This window comes from Notechis scutatus, chromosome 6 (assembly GCF_049901735.1).
Source record: "Notechis scutatus isolate UNSWTSFEM ecotype Mainland chromosome 6, rNotScu1.2, whole genome shotgun sequence".
In the NCBI taxonomy this organism is placed as follows: Eukaryota; Metazoa; Chordata; class Lepidosauria; order Squamata; family Elapidae; genus Notechis; species Notechis scutatus.
Window position 1 is genome coordinate 20,123,799 of NC_142014.1, and position 20,460 is coordinate 20,144,258.

Sequence of the window (20,460 nt, forward strand, 5' to 3'; positions counted from 1 at the left end):
TGGGAGGTAGATTTGTGAGAGTGTGATACCATATTAACAAAGGCCATTTATGTTTGCTAATATTTTGCTCTCTTAAGAAGAGCTGCTGCCTTCAGATATTCTTAGAATCCTTTTTGCTAGTTGTGACATCTGTAACAGCAGGTTCTAAGAATTGTGTGTGTTACACTATGTGATAGGCATGGAGATTGCTTCATGACTCATGCTATAATATTTCAACTGCTTGGGCTTGTCTAGTTTTTCTATTTTTCAGCTCAGAGAAAACAACAAAACTTCTGTTACATCAGATTAGTTGACAGGTAGGGTCCTTCCCATCATGTCCAAAATGCTACCTTTGTTGATTGCAACTCCCTAGTTTCAAGAGAGACAGTCATCTCTACATATTTAAGAGGCGTTGCTGGAGTTTTCCATTTCTACAAGCGAGAAGCAAACAAACATATGGTAACTTTATTATTTAAGGTTGGCACAAATTTTGCTTGAGATGCCAGGGGCTTATTTGTCTGCATCCCCCAATCTTGAAAAGCATTAGGTGTGGCTTAGGAGAATGCACAATCCAGCCAACGCATGGATTCAAGGAGTCTTAATGGCAAGAAACAAGAGAAATTGGTATTTTAGTGAGACACATTAGCTCCCTGAAGAGCTTAAGAGGCCCAACTTCCTTGCTTTGAGATAATCCCATATTTCCAAGATTAGAGTCATAGAAGCACCATTTGTGTCCATGGCCACCTGACCAATCTGAGCATCCCTTTATGGGAAGATATTGAGGAGGAATGTCATAGAAGCAGAGGTAGCCTATTGGACTCTTCTTATATTCTATAATATTCTACACAATATAGAGCTATATATAAATCTACTTCATTTCATCAAAAATAGTCATAAATTTATTAATATGCTATGTAGAGCAAGCTTTGCAAGGTAGCTTCTTATAGCATCTATTATTGAGTTTCACATTCAAGCTGTTTTTGCATTGCCTGCTGTTCAGCAGATTATCCTGTTCTATGCGCCTTTGAAATAAAGTGAGGAAGGTAAACATTAAGTAAATCACTCTTTCAAGAGAGGCTTGTTTGGGATCATTTTTATAATTCTTCAGTGCCAGCTGAAAAATATCTATCTCAAATTAAAATCCATGTTTTAATTGTCCCGTATTTTCCTATCATTTGCATTCATTTACTGCATGTTGTTATTATCCATTTTTGTGAACTGTCCTGATAACGTTTGTCATAGAACAGCTTCAGAGAAAAAAATGCTTGTTTTCTGTCTTAACAGAAATAAAGTATTTTGTTATTCTATTCCATTCTGTTCCATCCCATCCGATCCCATCCCATCCCATCCTGTCCTATCCTATCCTATCCTATCCTATTAACCTTGGAACAATTTAAAAAATACAATCAGCATTTTTATCAAGTGTGCAATATTGCAAAATATTCTGAAGTTTGGTGATGTCCCTAACTGAGTTTGTATGAAACTAGATTTGATGCTTGATGGCATCAAATTGTCATCTGCACTGAAAGGCCCTTTGTCCCTGAACCACCTACATCTTTACAGCTACAGGAATAATTTCAAAACTTTTTAGTATCTATTTTCTTCTGAGAATCCTGTTTCCTTACAATCAAGGCAATAGCTGTGGAAAGAGGCAATAGATATGAAAGCACATTTTGCATTCATATATGCCAAAACAACAATGTACTGAACCAAATTAATGTTTAATGAGCAATATATGCACAAGGATTTCAAAGGCCTTAAGTCATTTTTCTGTGTTGATTAAAAACACCCTAAGCACAAATTGACATATCACATTTGTACGGTTTTAGGAAACCTATTTTCAATTTCTATTATGAGGTTCAAGATGATAGGCTTTTTTTTTATCAGGCCTATTTCCATTCATGTGAAACGAATTAAGGCAGTTTAATTTTAAAAAAATACAAGATTGTTTAAGCAGGCGAAGTTTGTTCTGATAGGCTCACTCGTTAAATGTAGAAATATTTTTTAGGTTTTGCAGACATTTTATTTCTTAATAGAGTTGATAAAACCAGTCTGATCCTTAAAGTGACCAACCAATTATGGGAAAATATATAATAAAAAAAAAACATTTGATAAGATGCCACTGATGGGCCATCTGCTAAAATAAAGCCAGGTCATGGCACACACTTCAAAGTAAATCAGGAAGCCTGTAATTGTGGAGTCTTGTCTGGCAAGAACAAAGAATGTTTATCCACAGGAGATAGGCATGTATAAATCTTGTAACAATCCTGGCTAATTGGAAAGCTGATAAAAGGAACATGAGTTAGCCAACTTGCAGGCCTCAGCTAACAGTTAGGGATAGAGATGGCCTACAGCAGGGGTCCCCAACCACCGGTCCGTGGACGTGCAGTCCGTGGAACAAGTCCTACCGGGCCGCTGGTTTGCTAGGCGCCGCCATCTTTTTGATGAAAAAGTGCTTCCGGTGAGCTTTTCGGGTAGAAAGCTCACCGGAAGCACTTTTCATCAAAAAGATGGCGGCGCCCAGCTATGCCGTACCGGGCCGCGCCATAAAAAGGTTGGGGATACCAGGCCGCGGCATAAGAAAGGTTGGGGATCACTGGCCTACAGCAAATCAAATGTGTATTAGATAACTCCTAGGGCATTCATTAGCCAAGGCTTAGAAATAGGGACAACTAGAGACCAATAGAACAAATTGTAGAATTATTACTAAAATGTTTATTAGATGATATTTCTTATTTTCTCACTTTGTCCTACCTTCTTCTTTAGTGAAAATGTATAAAACTTGCTCAATCCTTTGTTCTTAGCTCTTGACATTTTGTCCAGGAGCCCTTTTCCTTGGAGTACTCCAATAAAAAGCAATCAGAAAACCTGCACTTCGTGTCTGGCATCTATCATGATCTTTGGCACCAGGCTCAGACCCAAACTGGGGACAACACCACCAATATATACCAAAAATCTATCAGCAGAGATGCTTCCTTTTGCCTAATGTTTGAATTTGTCCAATTTATGAATGCAATCTTGCACCATTGAATCAGCTCCATTAAATTTTGTAAGATTTACTTTTGGGTACACTTATGACACTGCATTGTAAGAGAACTATTACATTTTTATTACAATGCAGATATTAAAGTTTTTAAAGTATTAAAGCTTTTTGGCTGCCTGGAATCAATCAATTGAGTAGAGGTAGTCCTCAATGTACGACGGAGCCCAAAATTTATGTTGCTAAGAGAGAAATTTGTTAAGTGAGTTTTGCAACCCCATTTTACAACTTTTTGTGCCACGTTTGTTAAGTGAATCACTGCAGTTGTTAAATTGAATTTGCTTGTCAGAAGGTCAAAAAAGGGGATCAGATGACATTGGGACACTGCAACTATCCTAAAAATAGAATAGAATAGAATAGAATAGAATAGAATAGAATAGAATAGAATAGAATTCTTTATTGGCTAAGTGTGGTTGAACACACAAGGAATTTGTCTTGGTGCAAATGCTCTCAGTGTATATAAAAGAAAAGATACATTCATCAAGAGTCAAGAATCATAAGGTACAACACTTAATAATAGTCATAGGGTACAATAAGCAATCAAATCATACTAGGAAACAGTCAATATAAATCGTACGGATACAAGCAACAAAGTTACAGTCATACAGTCACAAGTGGGAGGGGATGGGTGATAAGGAGTGATGAGAAGATTAACAGTAATAGTAGTGCAGACTTTGTAATAGTTGGACAGTGTTGAGGGAATTATTTGTTTAGCAGAGTGATGGCATTTGGGAAAAAACTGTCCTTGTGTCTAGTTCTGGTGTGCAGTGTTCTATAGTGTCGTTTTGAGGGTAGGAGTTGAAACAGTTTATGTCCAGGATGTGAGGGGTCTGTAAATATTTTTACAGCCCTCTTTTTGACTCATGCAGTATACAGGTCCTCGACTGAAGGCAGGTTGGTAGTAATTGTTTAGCTGTTAAGCATATGAATGTAAATGGGGATGCTGCAATGGTCGTAAGTGTGAAAAATGGTCACAGCTCACTTTTTTTAGTGCTGTTGTAATTATGAACAGTCATTAAATGAACTGTTATAAGTTGAGGACTGTCTGTATAAAATATCATAGGACTCACCTGCTGATTTGATACAGTAGGAAAATGCGTGTTTATTTATTCATATATTAACTGCTGCCAGAATTGTGTTTGCACAAAATTGGAAGAGTGAAGAGATACCTACAGATGAGAATGTGATTAGGAAAATACTAGAATGTGTGGAAATGAATAGATTAACACTGGCAATTAAGGAGAAAGAGCAAACTGAATATTATATAGTATGGGATTTATTCTATCAATGGTTAAATAATAAAAATGGAAGTTAGAAATAGGGAAACAAAATAAAGATGATACGTTAAAAGAGATAAGTTAATATGATGACTAACATGTTGAATATTACTATGTTAATATTGAATATTGATAGGCAGACATTACTATGTTAAATATTGCAGAATTAATATGTACTGAAGGATGTTGTAACTTTGATTATTTGACAAAGATGTTTTACCCAGACAACACCCTGTTCAACTGAAGATGGAATGATTGTATTAAAAATTAAAAAAATTAATTTAAATAAAAAAAAGGAATCACCTGCTGAAGCAGTGAAAATATTAATAATGTTTTTAGAAAAGGATGGGCAAAACATAAATTTATGCTTTGGCCACTTCCCAAGTGATAATATGTAATATTGTAATATGGAAATAACAATATATGAAATATTTATTTGAGTTAAGACAGAGGTGTTTTGTTAGTCTTCTCCTCCACTGCTCTGAAGTCACTTGTGATAGTATATTCTGCAAACCTTTTTGGCCTGTGCCATTGCTTCCCTGTCTGCATGGCAATTATGAAAGATATATCTAATTTCTCTTGCTCACTATCCATCTTTCTTTTCAACTACTGTACTCCTTTCTTCCTTTAGCTTAGATCATGGGTGTCAAGCCCGGTTTATCAAGGTGTCACATGATGTGTCACGACTTTTTCCCCCTTTGCTAAACCGGGCATGGCCAGCACATGACACCCACGGGCCGCGAGTTTGACCCCCTGGTTTAGATTTTCCCTCTCAGCACTTTAATTATCTTTTAAACTAAACCTATGCCACCCACAAAATATAATCCCCTGCACCCAGAAGTTAGCACCTCAAGGAAACTTTCCTTTGTTCCTTGACTCCTTAGTTACTTCTCTACTTGACCATATAAAGCTAGATATTTTGGTATAGAGCAGTGATGGCGAACCTTTTTGTTGTGATGTGCCGAAAGCATGCATGCTACAATAGCGCACGCACATGCGTGCTGGCATCCACAATGCAATGTGCCCCGCCCCCTGTGCATGCATGTGCAACACCCCTACTCCACCCCCTTACCTGCACTGCGCATGCACATGCCTCCCTGCTGATTTTTGGCTTGTTTAAGGCCGTTTTTGCCCTCACGGAGGCTCGAGGGAAGCCTCTGGAGCCTCGGGAGGCTGAAAACAGGCCCATTTAGTCACTTCTGATATTTTCAGAAGGCCCATTTTTCGGCCTCCCGAGGCTGCAGAGGTTTCCTTCGAGCCTCCAGGAGGGTGAAAACGGCCTCAAACGGGCCGAAAATCAACTGGAAGGCGCGTGCGTGCCCAGTGCAGGAAATTTGGCTGGGGCTCGCGTGCCCGCACAAATGGGGTTCACGTGCCCGCACGCGTGCCGTAGGTTCTCCATCATGGGTATAGAGTATTTTAGAAGGAAAAGCTGAGGGCAGGCTCCATTGAATTCTCTTTGTATCTTTGCATAGCACCTAGACTCATACTTATCACCCTCACCTACAGCATGTCATTTCTCTGAGTTTGGTTAACAGTCAACAGAACCAACTGAAGAACCAAAGGATAGTAGATGTGCACAATGCATTCTTCTGGCAAGGTAGATCCACAGGAAGGAGAAAACATCTTTCCAAGAAGTTTTTAATTTTATCAGTTGTTTAGCTGCTGGCAAAGCATTCTTTCCAGGTTGTAATTGACACTGTGTAATCCTGAAATGACTCCCACACTTGCTATTGATTTTTTTAAAATCGTTTTAACAGATCAATGGTGCTGCAAAATGAAAAAAAAATCCCAACCCTCCTGTCAATTTACTGTAAAGTGACATCACGAATAATCTTGTTAAATTTTTAGATCATAATTTTAAAGTTTTGAAGGAGGAGGAATCCCACAAATTAAAAACACTGGTCGTTTTTAAAAGGAGATCAAACATTGGTCTGAAGTGGTATAAGATCTCTTACTTGAACAGAGGTTTGGATTAGAAAACCTTGGAGCTGCCTTCCAACTCTATTATTCCATTATTTTGTTCTGAACTGCAAATTGCATATCTGTGGATTATAATTTTAATCTGACATTACATTAATAGACTCTTACCAGAGAGTTTTCCTATTTCATTTTGTCCCTATAATTACTATATTTGCTGTTGAAGATTCTGAACTCTTCCCAGTAAATTTAGAGAATATGGAAAGAGGAAAAAGAGAAAGGAAGTAGGCAAAACTACTACAGTAGGCTGTAATCCTATACTGTGTATTTACTTAATTAGGAGTAAATTCCATTGGACTCAGTTAGACTTTAATCATTCTCGAATATGTAAATTCAATATTTTAACAAATCAACTAATAATAGCCATTTAGTTGACCTAAACGAAGAAGCATATGCATATATTAATCTAAGCAAAAGAGCTTATACTTCTTGTATGCCACTTAGGAATCAAATGAATGAATGAAACACAGAAATTTTTTTTAATATACTGTATGTAAAATGAAATTTTATTTTTCTTTAAAATAAAGGACACTTTCATGATTATGTCCAGATGCACTGTTCAAGAGGTTAAAACGCACATATGCCATTCATTTAGATGTAATTTAAACTTGGATATCTATGTATCTGGGAAGAATAACGTCATAAGGATGGGTTCTAAAAAGCAAAATAAAATCCTTAAATCAAGTGAGCAACATTTGGACCAATCCTTTTATTCACTGAAGTCTGAGCTTTATTTAAGAGCTTTTACCATAGGGGCAGAGAAATAAAGAAGGAATATTCACTCTAATTGGTCTGTCAAGGAGCCAATTGAATAATGCAAGTAGTGCAACATAAATTAAACATTTCAAAGTATATTGCACTGATGTTTCTTCCTCTGATATTTTTTCCAGCAATGGAAGCACAAAAGAGAGTGGCTTTCAAACTCAATATTCTAACTGGATTGGGGAAATGCTATCCTTGACTGTAGAATGACATTAATAGTTAAGCCTGATCTGCTTGCCAAATAACTTCTATAGAGATCTGGAATGAGTGCTAATGTAAACAAACCATCATAAATCCCATCCTGTGTATAGTGCTGCAATTATGAAATGATCTTTTGTTCTTGCTTTATAGAAAACTGGTTTAGGATATAAACAGGTGAGGGGAAAAATTTATCAGAGCAACACTGCTTTGGTTAACATTACCAGTTTCCTCAAGAAAAAATCCAGATTACCAATAAGTGGCAGCAAAGAGAAGCAGAAAGCGATAACTCTTCATTACCATTTTATGATAATCTTGATTTTTATTTATTTATTCATTTCGCAATCCAGTTTTGGCAGATCTAGTTTAAGAGGCCTGCCACAAAATGGCACAAAAATGATATTGTTCAGTGGCTTGTTCAACAACCTTAACATGCATAAGTTTGCTTGAAGGACAATACTCATCAGGAGTAATATCAGGAGTCATTGCAAAAACAATCCTACATGAACTAGGACACTGTGCATTTCAAAGCTACACACCTAAATTTCAGCGCCACTATGTGGATGACACATTTGTTGTCATCAGAAGAAATGCTCTGGAAAACTTTCATACCCTACCGTAGGGGTGTCAAACTCGATTTAATTGAGGGCTACATCAGGGTTTTGTTTGACCTTGTGTGTGTGTGTGTGTGTGTGTGTGTGTGTGTTCACAGTGGAGGAAGAAACAGCTAAACAATTGCCGTCTTTAGATGTGCTTATTGACAGACAGGAAGATGGAAGCCTAGAAACCAGATATATCACAAGGTTACCAACACTCACACATTCTGAATTTCAACACTAACCATCCACTGTCACATAAAAATAGTTGCATCAGAACAGCATATAGCAGGATGAGAACACACTTAGTTCCCAGCAAGCAAAACAACTGGAGAGCAAGTACCTGCATGAACAATTTAAGCAGAATAGGTATTCACAAGTGCTGATCACAAGATTCCTGCGTAATATGCTGGAGAGAGAAAGGAAGAAGGAAGGAACAAAACTAACCACATGGCACACCCTGCCATATATTACAAAACATTTCAGAAGGATAGAACTTCCGTGATCTTCAAGTGGACATCGGCCATCACAGAAAGACTGCCATGCAAGGACAAATCATGCACTACAATGATCATTTGGAGGTGAGAGAAACTTTACATGCAATTTGCCAGATTCCTTGCATGGATTGTCCCTGCAAATACGTGGGACAGATGGAGAGGAAGCTAACCACAAGATTGTGAGAACATGAGCCAGCAGTTAGACAAGGAAATCTGAACTCATTGGTAGCCTCACATTATAATGAAAAAGGACATGCATTCAATTTTACAGCTACTATTGTTGTTGGCGGAGCAGGGACAAAAACAGCCAGAAAAATTATTGACGCCTGGCAAGTCAATAGAAGTATTGATTTCCCCCAGCCTATCAGGTACCTAGGAGTCTAGGGCACCAAGAGAGAAGGAAACAATAATTAATGACTTAATAGCCAGCTATTACCATCCTAATTAACAACTAAAAGCCACACACAGCCAGGAACTAGATAAGAGCAACATGTAGAACAGCCCACATATTCTGGAGAAAGAGAAGTTCCCTCATGATGGGCTCCAGTACAAGCCCAAAAGCTTGGAAGAATAAACCTTTGACCCCAGTGACCAAATAAGATCCTGCAATAGTCATCCTACATCACCTACTCTAGGCTAGCCGCTGACGCCCAATTTGAAAGCCAGGGCAAGGGGAAGATCCCCCTTGATGCCTACCCAAATCATGCCAGATTGGCTGCCTCATCCATGATAAAATCAGTGGACAATGGCCACTGAGAATCCTGTGACCGGACATTGGAGCTGAATCCTGAAGGCCTTCTTTTTAAGAGTTCTTTCACAATAGAATCATAGGGTTCGAATGGATCTTGGAGGTCTTCTAGTCCAATCCCTCCTTGAGCAGGAGACCTTATGCCAGTGGTGACTAAACTTTTTCAGCTCCCGTGCCGAAAATTGGAAGGCAATGTGTGTGGGGGGAGCCACGCCCCCTGCGCATGCGCATGTGATACCCCCATGCGCCCCACACATCTCTGCACATGCGAGTGAGACCCCCTGCACACCCTGTGTGTCTCTGCGCATGTGCACGTGTCTCCCATGCCCCCCGCGCATGCGCACCAGATACCCGACAATAAGCTGTTGGGCAGGTAGTGTACGCACATGAGCAGTGGGGCTCTTCCAGGCAACCTCTCACGTGCCAGCAGAAGTGACTCTGCGTGTCATTTCCAGCATGCGTGCCATAGGTTCGCTATCATGGCCTTATACCATTTTGGACAAGGGAGGGTCAAATCTTTTAGTGAAAACATCTAATCAAATTTGCAGATGACATAAAGCTTACTAACATTTTGGAAGATAGACTCAAGATTCAGAAGGATCTTGGCAGACTTGAGCATTGGTCCCTATCCAACGAGATGAAGTTCAGTAGTGAAAAAAGTAAAATCCTGCATTTAGGCAGGAAATACCAAATGCATTGGTACAGAATATGCAATACCTGGCTCAATAGCAGTAACTGTGAGTAACTGGATCTAGATGTCCAGCTGACCATCATTTACATATGAGCCAATAGTTCTTGTTAATAGTACTTGTTTTCAGATGATCCTGAAATAATTCAGAAGAACACATTTAAGGATGCAATATGAATAGGGAATGAGGCAAATGTTATTATTTTTAGTTCCACAGTGACTCCTCCAGTATTGCTTTTCAATGCCAGCATGGTGCCATAATATGGAAATAAAGAGGAACAAACCTTTAAACAGATACATGAAGAACGTGCTGGTATATATATCATAGTGTTGAGTTTGAAGCATGCTTTTGCTGTTGTATCTACTATCAATTTTCAGCTTGCCAACGAACCAGTGGTGAGGGAAGGGTAAAGTGGAATGTAGACTCCAGACATCAAGAAGACAAACCTTGAGAGCCAAGGACACTTTAGCAGGTGTCTGCCAAAACCAAAGACTTTTTCTCATAACAATAAAGTGACATTCAATTGGATAATGTGACCTGCACTAATGGGTGGGTGGGTGGGTGGGAATCCTCTACTTTAATTATGTGGATTTGCTCAGGAATTAGCTAAATCTGATTTTGCCCTCATCAGTGCTAAAATGCTGTACTCAATAAAGTTTTGTATTCTGAGATTGGATCATCTCAACCGTGCCTGTTTTGGTTGGGTTCATCAGTTGGAATATTGACACATAGTATATTTGTCCAAGAGAGGGTTTCTTCACCCCCATCTACTAGCTAACATAGCCGTGATCTGACAGTTTTATGATTCACATCACTAATTAATTTCCTTATGCCATCTTTCAAAATAAGCTGACAAAGCAGAACTGATCTAATTGTGATGGAGCATTGGAGTTTGCAGGTGATAGCTGGAAAAAAAAAAGATCGATGTGGCTGAATGTGTATATGTGTGTGTGAGAGAGAGAGAGCAATAACACCCGGAGGAACATTCAATCCCTTTCCACCATCCTTTTCGAAAAATGACAATCATATTTGTTGCTCTAGTGCACCAGGTTTAGTTTCTATAGTGAACTTAATTCCAGCAAATGACATCTGAGCCATGGCTGAAATCTTTCCGAAAGAAGCACTGTAAACACAATCTATCAAATTCTTATTGGCCCAGAGTAGTTCTGTTCCAACATTGTTGTTCCTCAGAAGAAGAAAAAACACTCCATGCTAAAGAAATGCTCCCTACGGAATACTTGCTAGCTATTGGGTCATTAACTTCCACAAATGCTTCTTAAAAAATAAAGGCATAATAACCAATGATGAAGAACATCATGGTTCAAATCAAGCTCCGTTCATTTCCAATAACAGTTAATTAGACAGCTGGGTTTTCCATTTCCAAAAATGAGAAAGCCATCATTTATTTCTTCATTCTAGCACAGCATTCGTAGCACAGCCTAGCATTAAATCTGTACCTGAAGAAAAACACATTTGCCCATCTGCAGTTTGGTTCCACATTAATCCAAGAACTTTCTTCCAGCATTGCAGATATGAATTATTCAATACAATTTGTCGGTTTCCTAACATCATATTAGAGAGAGATATTTTCCCCCCAGTACGAGAGAAGCTACCCCAACTATAGTTGTATTCAGGTTGATACCGGTGAAATCCAGATCTGGGTCATAATTTGTGCCTGAGTTGGTTTCCCTAACATTCAGGATCTTAACTCAAAAGGGAAGCTGGTTATATCCAGATGGTTTCTCTGGTACAAATGTTTGTGTTAAAAGCATGAATGTCCCCAAGGACTTCCTTATTTTTTCCTTGGAGACGTTTCGCTTCTCATCCTACAAGCTTCTTGGATGAGAAGCGAAACATCTTCAAGGGGAAAAAAAACAAGAAAACCCAATTGCCTTTTGAAAAGCACCCTTGGCACAACATTAACCTGGATGACTGAGAATCATCATAGACACAAAAGCATGAATGTGTGCAGGAAAGTTGGCATCTCTGCAGCAACATTGGGAGTAAATAAGGATCAGTTACAATGCTCCCATCATGGGCATCCCACATTTCTGATGTATGAATAGAACTATTATTGATGTGACCACATTTATTTTTTGCCAAAACACAAAATGCCTCTTTTTGTTTGTTTATTCTTTTCCATCGGTATTTTTAATGGATGTGAGAAAATGTATTGTAGCAATAGGCTTCAATTATGAAATATTTTGCATGATTATGGACCTGAAGATTGGTTACTGACTACAATAAAAAGCAGGATAAAATGGAAGAAAGATACACGTGTGAAGAAAAGGAATGCTTAGCAAATGGTTCAATGGTGAACAGAAGTACTAGTAGGAGACACAAAATCCTTTTGATTGTTATGATATTTGTGTATAAATGTATAAGAGATGCTTGTGGTGATGTTTGAGGCCTATTGATTGGGGAAATGACTTTTCCTGTGTTTTTGGATCAAAATGATTATATTGTTAGCTGCTAACTGAACTGATAAGTGGCAAATATTGGCCTGCACAAGGAGTGTGATCTGGAAATGAATACCCCCCAAGATCAGGGAAGTTATATTTGACGGGGCAGGGGGGGAGATACATATAAACAGCAACAAATGCTACAGCAAGTAAAATATTTTTTGTAACTTTGTTTTAATGGGCAGCAAAAATGAATAGAGATTTTTCAGAATGCAAATACTGTTGTCAGGGTTCCGGCAGTTACTCCAATTAAATCATGAGCCTTGAGCCACACTCCCAAAACTAAAGGGGATTTATTTGAAGGTAACATTCTACATCCGGTACTAATCTGGGTGCAGCCAACTCTGAGATACGTAATTCACTGTCACCCTTGATCCTGCCTTTCCCCCCACCCAGGGGTGGGATTCAATTTTTTTAACAACTGGTTCTGTGGGTGTGGCTTAGTTGGTGGGCGTGGCTTGCTGGTCATGTGACTGGGTGAACGTGGCCAACTCAACAACACTCACATCAAGGGGCGCTTCTCCCCGCCTGGCCTCTCATGACAGTGGGGATACTGCAATGGTCGTAAGTGTTAAAAATGGTCATAAGTCACTTTTTTCAGCGCCATTGTAACTTTGAATGGTCACCAGTTTTAGATCAAAACTCAGAAAGGGTATGTAAACTCACGTTTGAATGTCAATCTTTCTAGCTAGCCAAGAAGCCTTGCTGAATGTCCCTCATCTTGGTTCCTTGTCATTAAAAGCTTCTTTCTGGCAGCTCTGCTTCATTATTCAATTATTTCTTCAAAGTGCTAACTCCAACAGGGGAGTATTTCCTCCCAATAGCAGTGTAAAAAGCTTAAAACAACCCTTCCCCTTTAAGAAAGTACCAGCAAAGAAAAGAAAAACCTCCTTTGGAGACAGTAAGTCTAGGCATACTGCCAAGAATGTAAGAAGGGTAGAAAAAAACAAAAGGAGATTTCTTCCAACAATCGGTTCTCCGAACTGCTTAGAAAGTTAACAACCAGTTCTAGACAATAGGTGCGAACCTGTAGAATCCCACCCCTGCCCCCACCCCTCTGGGTGTATCATCCAACGAAACATGTCCACAGCCAACAGTCATCAATCATGCTCTCCAATTAGATTTTTGTGAGGCAGAAGCTTGAGCCATCTAATCACTCTTAGAAGAAAATATAAATGGAATGTACTTTCGATTTACCCTGTTGCCTGCTCTTTGAAACTCCCCCCCCCTTCTTTCTGTTGTCAACTATAAAACGTGTACACAAAATGTTTTATGAGTTGACAGCTGTTAAAAAGATCGTGGGAAGTATTGGTTTGTTGAAAGGCATGAAAGTTTGCTGAAAGAAGCAAAAATGGCTGTGTAAATGAACACATTTCTACCTACTTTGTTAACGGATGAGAGTTGGGTATATCACAAATAAATAAATAAATAAATAAACCCCAACTTTAAGTAAGTTCAGTTTAGTGGGAATAAGTTATAAAAGATTTCGTTATTCATGAAAGCCTGCTAAATCTGAATGTATAGTATACTGTCCTCTCCTTCTACACCATACAGTTCTAACTGGATCAGGTCTGCCCAATTAACTTAGCTTGACAGTTAAAATGAATTTTAACACCAACAGAATTGTTGAGGAAAAAGATTGAACTACAAAAAAAAAAAAAACCCTGCGGATAGTCCTCAACATATGACCCCAACTGAGTCCAAACTTTCTATTGCTAAGTAAAATAGTTGTTAAGTGAGTTTTGACCCATTTTATGACCTTTCTTGCCACAGTTGTTAAGCTAATAACATGGTTGTTAGGGGATCTGGCTTCCTTGTTGACTTTGCATTCCCCATTGTTGGGGCACTGCCTCTGTCATAAAAATGAACCAGTTGCCAACTATCTGAATTTTGATCATTTGACTATGGGGATGCAGCAACAGTCATAAGCCATAAGAGCAACCAGGATAATTAGGGGACTGGAGGCTAAAACATATGAAGAACAGTTGCAAGAACTGGGCCTGGCTAGTCTAGGGAAGAAAAGGACCAGGGGAGACATGACAGCAGTCTTCTAATATTTGAGGGGCTGCCACAGAGAGGAGGAAGGGGTCAATTATTTTCTAAAGCACCTGAAGGCCAGTCAAGGAATAATGGATGGAAACTGAACAAGGAGAGATTCAACCTGGAAATAAGGAGAAACTTTCTGACAATGAGAACAATCAACCAAATGAACAGCTTTGCCCTCGGAAGTTGTGGGAGCGCCATCACTTGAGACTTTCAAAAAGAGATTGGACTGCCATTTGTCAGAAATGGTGTAGGGTCTCTGCTTGGGCGGGGAGTTGGACTAGATGACCTATAAGGTCCCTTCCAACTCTGATTATCTGTTATCTGTTAAGTGTGAGAAATGGTCATAATTTACTTTTGTCAGTGCTGTTGTAACTTCAAAGGTCATTCAATCGATGGTTGTAAGTCGAGGACCACCTGTAATTGAAGCAAAGAGAGATTAAAATGGCACGGAATCAGCAATCAAATAAAAACAGACTCCCTGGGGAATATGTGCATGTTTTTGTCCGTATTCAGAAATTTGTGCTACACCAAATGCAGAAAACTACTATAATTTTTTTTGAAAAAAATATGTTTTTATTAAGTTTCCATTATTACAACTCAAAACATCATGATTTCAACAGCATTTTTGACATCTATATAAGTTCTTATCTTATATGACTTAACACATTACATTTACATTTATTTAACATTGATTAGTACTTTAATTCATAATTCTTATTCTTATATATTCTACATATTTATCATTCATTTTCTTAAGTTCTCTTACAAATTAATTTTCTATGTTATTTCTTATTTCTGTTTGTTATCCAATCATACCATTTATTCCAAATTAAGAAATATTCAGAGTCTTCTTTTTCTTTCAATTTCAATGTAATGTTCAATGAAATGTTTCATATTCATTTCAGCACTTTCCATTAGCTTTTGTTGTATCAGTTTTTCACTGGGAATATTAGCAGGAAAACTACTATAATTTTTACCTTACTTTTCTGTTGTCTCTAAGACAACAAGATAAAAGGACAGTGAAGAAAGAGAAGAGCAAGAATCTTAGCAGTGGGAAGAAAAGCATCTACTGTATTAGAGCAAATATAGGACCTTAGTCTCTGTAGAGAAAAATAGTCATACAGAAAAATAGTCATCGCTCTTTCCTAATCCACTAGTGGAGTTGTTGGAAGCAAGAAGTACAAAATAAACATCACAACAATATTAATGTTACTTTCTTAGTTGATGCTTAGTTATTAATTGCATAGATCTGGAACTGAAATGCCAATCTTCTACTTTGGGGGATGAAAAACGTTAATTCCTCAGCAGAAAACTCCGTTGAGGAATGAGGCTGATATGAATAAGCACTCCAAACAATAATTCAGCTGTTTTAAACATTCCAATTTTTTTCTTCAGATAAAAATAAACAAATGTTACATGTGCTGGAATATAGCAACCCTGATGCTTATTGTTTAGTGGACTTCTCAGATAAGCTACTCAGTGAAGGAGCATTGGAGATTAATATTTTATAATAAATGGCTTTATTTATAAATGCAGCAGTGGAACCTAGACGTATTTTTACATATCTGTTGTCATCTGTCTTCTTTCTCCAGTCATCCTTTTTTTTCCTTGTCCTATTATGATGTCATCTTTTTCTTCTTATGGTGTCTAAAGTTTGCCTTCATTTCTGCAATTTTTTAAAAATAAATCTCTTCTTTGTCCCATATGATTATTCTCAATTTCTTTATTAGATATAATGCTTCTGTAGATATAATGCTATGTCCCTTCTTGCTCTTTTTGGACCTCAGCACCAGACATTTTTTTCTCTGTCTCTGTTTCTGCTTTTCTTTTCTTTTTTCTTTTTTTCATTTTATAAAAAAATTAAAATTTTGAAGGATTTTGTGAGGGGGCTAAAGAAAGAATGAAAAGAAATCAAGTTCTGCAACATAATATCCAAGTTACCCAGGAGCTTGCTCTTCCTGAGACCATCATCTGTGAACTATCCTTAAATATCACAATTCGATTCTTACTATGTTACAGAGCACCTGATTATGACATCAAACATGTAAACAAGCTAAATACATTACTAACATGGGCTGCATCCTGCCCATACCCTTTTATCTTTCTTGGTGATTTCAATCTACCTCATATTGACTGGACCCTAAATGAATGTACAACTGAAACCATACACGCAACCTTCTACAATGCTATTACAAATCTGGGACTGGAACAACTAGTAACCAACAACACTAGACTTTTAAACAACTGCCTCGATCTCATCTTCTGCAATAGTTTGAATTTAATTTACGGAATACAAACTAAAGAACCCTTTTCCAGCAGTGACCACAATATGATTGACTTTTGTCTCAACATACGCCCACACAAAAATCACCACAATGATGTAATCCCCAATTGTAACTTCAAAAAAGGCAACTATGATCTTATAGACAACGATCTCTCATCCCTTGATTGGCAATCTCTATTTACTGGATGCAATACTGTTGAAGACCATTACAACATATTTTTACTTGAAGTCAAAAGAGTCATCAAACTATATGTACCAACAACAACTCCCAAAACAAAACAAAAAAGCAGATTACCCATAACAATAAGGAAACTTCAATCCAAAAAGAGATCACTCTGGCGGAAAAACAAATCTGGTCACGTTGCCAATTTCAAAAGCCGATACAAAAATTTATGCCACCAGATAAAGACCGAATGCACCAATTATCACATTAAACAAGAGGAAAACCTTCTAAGCACCAATTCCACCCGTGCTTTCTACAATTTTGTAAACAACAAACTAAAAGACTCAAGGTCCATCCCACCCCTGATAGGACCTGATGGTAAAGACTGCAACGATGACACCATTAAAGCCAACATCTTTAACACATTCTTCGGCTCAGTATTTGTAAACAGCAATGGATCATGCCCAGTATTTCCTAGCCGTACCACAGATAACCACAATGGTCTAATACATATCGATTTTACAGAAGACAATGTTGAAAAAGCACTACGCAATCTAAAACCATCTCTATCTATTGGACCGGATGGAATACGTGCCTACTTCTTAAAAAAGCTATCCATTGCCATAGCCAAACCTCTAAGCATAATCTTTGAAAAATCTTTCAGGACCAGCTCCTTGCCTAACCTATGGTCACAAGCCACAGTCATCCCCATCTTCAAAAAGGGAGACCCAAGCCTAGTTGAAAATTACAGACCAATCTCCTTATGCTGCGTCACCTGTAAAGTCATGGAATCAATTATTAACCAATCCATCATCCTCCACTTAGAGACAAACAACCTACTCTCCAATAAACAATTTGGTTTCAGAAAAAAACTATCCTGTAATCTGCAACTCTTACACTGCAAAAACATATGGACGACACAACTCGACCAGGGCAAAGCAATAGACGCAATCTACATAGACTTCTGTAAAGCCTTTGATTCAGTGGTACACGACAAACTACTCCTAAAAATAAAATCCTATGGTATCTCTGGACAACTGCATAACTGGATAGAAGCATTCCTGTCAAACAGACAACAAATGGTCAAAATTGGGAGCGTCCTATCAAATTCTGTACCTGTCAATAGTGGTGTCCCCCAAGGCAGTGTTCTAGGACCAACTCTCTTCATACTCTACATAAATGACCTCTGTGATCATATTAAGAGCAATTGCGTTCTTTTCGCTGATGATGTAAAGCTGTTCAATACCACAGACAATACTGCTACCCTACAAAAGATCTTGACTATGTATCAGAATGGTCAAACAAATGGCAACTTCAAATCTCAACAAATAAATGCTCTGTCTTACATATTGGCAAAAAAAATCAGAAAATAAAATACAAGCTGAATAGTCAAGATCTTGTTGATGACCCAAACTCTGTAAAGGACCTTGGAATACTCACCTCTAATGATCTAAGTGCTAGAGCCCACTGCAACTACATAGCCAAAAAGGCATTAAGAGTTGTTAACCTAATTCTACGTAGCTTTTTCTCTGGTAATATCACACTACTAACTAGAGCATACAAAACATTTGCTAGACCAATACTCGAATACAGTTCATCAGTCTGGAACCCACATTACGTATCTGATATTAGCACAATTAAGAAAGTCCAGAAATATTTCACAAGAAGAGTTCTCCACTCCTCTACTCGTTGTAGAATACCTTATGCCACCAGACTTGAAATTCTAGAACTAGAAAACCTTGAATTACACCGTCTTCGGTTTGATTTAAGCATGGTATATAAAATCATACATTGCAATGTCCTACCTGTCAATGAATACTTCAGCTTCAACCATAACAACACATGAGCACACAATAGATACAAACTCAAAGTTAACCGCACCAAACTTGATTGCAGGAAATACGACTTCAGCAATAGAGTGGTCAATGTCTGGAATACTCTATCCGACTCTGTAGTTTCTTCCCCAAACCCCAAAAACTTTAACGTTAGACTGTCTATTATTGACCTCACCCCTTTCCTAAGAGGTCTGTAGGGGGCGTGCATAAGCGCACCAACGTGCCTACCGTCCCTGTCCTATTGTTTCTCTTATTCTTGTTTTATTTTTCTTATATGTACCCATTTCATGTATTCACAACTATGTATACACTTATACTTATTATCTTGTAAACAATTGGCAAATCAAATAAATAAAATAAATAAATAAAATAAATAAATAAATAAAATAATTTAAATGGGCTAAAGATTAAGAAAGTTAGAAATAAGAGGAAATTGTTTCAAAAACCATCCCATAAGTCATATGTTGGTAGTGCAGTAAATACAGGCACCATGGCATGTATAACTGGTCTCAGATTGCAAAATCCAAAATGAATATATCTACCAGTTCAAGATCTTATGGGATTTGGGGTTTTCTACCAAAATTGTTATGATCTTCAAAATTTTGGCAGTTTTTTAAAGATAGGGACAGCCTTGATCAGAGACTATCTGCAGTAATTTTGTCGATTTATTTCTATTTACTCACCCAGTTTATTATTTTGTGGATTATAGTGTCCCCAGACTACCAGTTGGGAATCATGGCTTTATAGCTGAGAAGCAGATGTTGAGCATATAAGATAAACGATTTAAACTTCTGTAGACTCAAATATTATCTTACTTCAGACACATTATGCATAAGAGCAAACTGCATAATGTGTCTGAAATAGGATAATATTTGAGTTTACAGAAGTTTAAATGTTATCTTGTACTTTCAACATCTGCTTCTCAGCTATAAAACCATGGTTCCCAATTGGTGGTCTGGGGACACTATAGTCCACAAAATAAACAGGGGGTGAATAAATCAAAAAGCCAAATGGTTTTTTTTTCCCTTCCAAAAGTCTTTATAAAAATAGATAATATACTGTAAGTGATATATTCCCCAAAGCTACATTTCAGGTTTAGAAAAAAAAAAAGATATGCAGCTTTGATATAAGGAATCTCTTCTCCAAAACCTTGACTGGTGTACCTAGGATTCTATAAGCAAAACAGATCCACAAATCTGAGAGTTTTTGAAAAACTTCCACAATAATAAGCCACTCAATAGTAAGGGAGATATTAAGTTACAAATAGGTCCCCATCTAATTCGGTTAACACTGCTCCAGTGGGGTTCAGCATCATTAAGCTATATAATATTTTGCCATGGCAAAATCTGTTCTATGAATACAAGATTGTTTTGTTTTTTTTCAGCCTTGATCTGCTCTATGAGAAATGATGTCTGAATTTCTCACACACACCCCTCTCTGTCCTGAAACTCAGCATCATATAATCATATGCTAGAATGGACTACAGGGGTTGTCCAGTCTATTTTTGAAAACTTCCAGCATTGGAGCACCCACAACTACAGGAAGTAAACTGTTCCATTGATTAATTGTTCTCATTGTCCAGAAAATTTTCCTTACTTCTAGGTTGGATCACTCTTTAACAAGCTTCCACCCATTACATTTTGTCCTTCCCTCTGGTGCTTTGCTCAATCCCCTCCGTTTAGAGTCACCTGAACCACAAGATGGGCTGCAAGTAAATATGAAAAATAAGTAAATGTCTATCTACCTACCAAACTACTTACCTACCCACCCACCTACATATACTATTATTGATGTGACCACATTTATTTTTACCTACATACACTACAAGACAGTTATCATGTTCCTGCTAATCCTTCTCTTCAATAGGCCAGACATACCTAGTTCCATCAACAATTCATTCTACA